This window comes from Elephantulus edwardii, unplaced genomic scaffold (assembly GCF_000299155.1).
Source record: "Elephantulus edwardii isolate Elephantulus edwardi_28Jun2011 unplaced genomic scaffold, EleEdw1.0 scaffold00025, whole genome shotgun sequence".
Classification (NCBI taxonomy): Eukaryota; Metazoa; Chordata; class Mammalia; order Macroscelidea; family Macroscelididae; genus Elephantulus; species Elephantulus edwardii.
In genome coordinates, this window is record NW_006399775.1 from 3,720,136 (window position 1) to 3,723,579 (window position 3,444).

General features: G+C 38.4%; 1 protein-coding gene across 3 annotated transcripts in view; it reads right to left on the bottom strand.

The window, feature by feature from the left end:
• The window catches only part of FBXO25 (F-box protein 25), a 136,835-nt gene that overhangs the window by 49,509 nt on the left and 83,882 nt on the right, over positions 1 to 3,444 (bottom strand). The gene's annotated exons all lie outside the window — the stretch shown is intronic.

Genomic DNA, 3,444 nt, shown 5'->3' on the forward strand with positions numbered 1-3,444 from the left:
CATTCCTGTCACCAAGCCCATGCTTTCCAACCACTGATTCTTCTTCACTATTCCCAACTTTTGCATTCCAGTCACCCATTATTATCAATGCATTTTGATTGCATGTTCGATCTATCTCCGACTGTAAAAGTTGGTAGAAATCATCTATTTCTTCTTCTTTGACTCTGGGAGTCAAGCCCAAAACAATGAAGTTCATACAAGACAAATCAAGTTTAGAAGCCCTAGTCTATGGTAAAAAGAGACTGCCAATACACCCAGAAAAGCACAATCTGAAGAGGATAAAATTGATGAATAGCACCTTCTAAAGAGTAAATCCCTGTGAGCATAATAAAACACTTATTCCAACAGTGTGAAAAGAAAACCTACTGACTGGGACCAAACATTTGGTAATACCATCACATACAAGAGTCTCATAGTGAAAGTTTACAGAATACATCTTGGGTTCCACAAGAAAAAGACTTATAACAACTACTTATTGGGCAAAAGACATGGGAAAAAAATTTCACAAAGGAATATATTTGAATGGCCAACAAATACATGAAGAAATGCTCAAAATCACTGGCAATAAGAGAGGCAAATCAAAACCACAATGAGATACCTCACTCCAGTAACAGTGACAAAGGTTAAAGACAGCGAGTAATAAATGTTGGAGAGGATGTGGCGAGAAAGGAACTCTTATACGTTGCTGGTGGGATTGCAAAATAGTGCAACCATTCTGGAAGGCAGTTTGGCACTTCCTCAAAAAGATAAATATAGAAATTCCATATGACCCAGCTATTCCACTGCTTGGAATATAACCTGAGACAATGAGAACTGAGGCACAAATGGAGACTTTGCAGCACTATTCACCATCACAACAACATGGAAACAGCCCAGATGTCCAACCACAAATGAATGGATAGAGAAATTATGGTACATACATAAAATGGAATACTACATAGCACAAAGGAGCAATGATTTTGTAAATTATTACCTAACTTGGGAGGGACTGGAGAACATTATGCTGAGTGAACTGACTCAGTCCCACAAAGATAAATATTGTAAAAAAACCATTATTGTAGAGTGAGTATGAGGATTGGGGTGGGGAGGAAACATAGGGATGAGGATGTGGCGGGGGAGGGGAGACTAATTAAGGAGTTGTATAATTTGATGGGAGGGGTGAGGGAAATTGGAAAACTCTTGTCTGAAAAACAACGTAAGAGAACACTTTAAATAAACTAGTACAATTAAAAAAAAAAGGTCACCCCTCCGTGGCAATTCAAACCCATCCACCTCTCAAATAACACTAGATCCAAGAATTCTTTATGCTAATCCTCTTCTAATTCTTTATAAGCAGGAATGTGGAATCATCAGGATTGGAGGAAGACTCATCAACAACCTATGTTATGCTTGCTGAAACTGAAGGACATGAGGGCATATGCTGCAGAAGGTCAAGGAATATAGTCTTTAAAACAGATTGAAGCTCAACATCAACGATGTCAGTCTGAAGAGTAAAGTGTACCCCACACAGGTCATGGCCGTCACAATTACTTGGTATATATCCAAGAGCTGGGAAATAACTAAGAATGATAGAAGAATAGATGCCTTTGAGTTGTAGTTCTGGAAAAGAGTACTGAACATACTATGGACTTCCAGAACATACAGGTCTGTTCCGGAGAGGGTGAAACCAGGTTACTTCCTGGAGGCAAGGATTTTAAGGCTCTATCTCACACACTTTGGGCACATGGTCAAGAGGGACCAGTCCTTGGAGAGAATCATGAAGCTTGCAAGGGTGGAGAGAAAACACAGGAGAGAAAGACCCAAGATAAGATGGATTGATTCAGTGACTAGAGAAATGGATTTATGTCTGTTGGAGATGATGAGATTGGCTCAGGTTAGGACAGGTTTCAAAGCTAATGTACGTAAGTTTGCTATGAGTCGCAGGCATCTCTATGGCACATAACAAACAACAACATGGCAAGCTTCTGTCTTTTGCATTTCTTTGTGACTTTGCCAGTCTTTTTCACAATGTATGTGTTTGCTGGTTATCTTTTCTAGCTGACCCTGCTAAACCATTTTTTTTTGCCAGTCTCTATATTTTTATTCATTTCTCTCTGTACTATTTCTAATATTAGCTGCTTGTGGCAAGTCTTATACATAACTTGGAGTGCATCTATTCTATTTGCCTCCTATTTTTTCTTTCTTTTTTTGTAGAAAGCAGTAAGGATTTTTACTGTGAAAACAAGAGAAAGAAGGATAACAGGATTTATAAACAAATTAATTGTTCTAGTAGTCCTAGATTCTAAGAACTCTCTATGCAAAGACTGGTCCTCTATAAAACAATATCCAAACTACATTAGCAGATATTTGAGACAGTGCTCAAGTCAATGAGTAACATGTACCCAGAAGGGAGCAATAAAAAGGCATTTTCTCTACTTCCTGTCTCAATATGTTGTGTATAAACAGATGAGGCTCACTGTGGGGGAAAATGCTTTCTTAAAATTTTAATTTCCTCTGTACTCCCAGTTGGGGGGGTGGGGAGAATTTCAAGCCCTAGGCTGAACATAGGAATCAAATGAGTGACAATAATTTTCACACAAACTTCAAGGTTATAATGTAGCTGTGTTTACCATATTCCATACTTTAAAAGAAAAAACTACCATAACATCAATATGAAACCAGTACACTAATTTTCTCCCTTCTGAAGTTTTCAACCAATTAAACTTTTGCTCTGGGTGGACACGTAAAAAGCATCCTCTGACCATCACTGTCCCAAGAGGTACTACACTAAGAATGGGCTACAGGTCAAAAAGATGTATTAGGTCTACAAAGAAGGCAAAAGGTAAGAAGAAGTCAGCTTCTGCAGAAGTTTGGCTGTTAGGACAGATCCTAGTCCTTCTAATGAACCAATCCAGAGGCTTCCAGTGTTTGGAGGCCAGAAGAGCTAAACATAGTTAGTGAACACCTACTTCTCCTCCATGATTTATTGATGTCCACATTGATTGTGGCAAAGCAATTAAAAATACCAGATTCTGGACAGAAAAACATCATTTACCTAGGAAATCATGATCAAAGTATTGATCTAGGAGAAATATTATAAAATGGAGCATGAGGTCTCCCATACATCACTGATGAGATACTTCAGTTTTACTTTATATTAATGTAGTACAAAATGGTTTTTTCCACACAATATGGACAATATGTACATTAATGTTTCTCAAAAGTCAGTTATATTTCCTGCTCTAGTTTTGGTTTAACAGGTGTGTATTGGTTTTTGTCTTTAACCTTTCCTATGATAGGGACCTCTCTAAAGTACGCAGGAGCAACAGTGTCTCCCTAGAGACTAAGGTGCACCTGATACAGGTCATGGTATTTGCAATCACTTGTTATGCATCAGAAGAGTTGGACAATGACTGGGGAGGACAGAAGGAAAGTGGATGCTTTTGAGCTGTGGTGCTGGAGAAG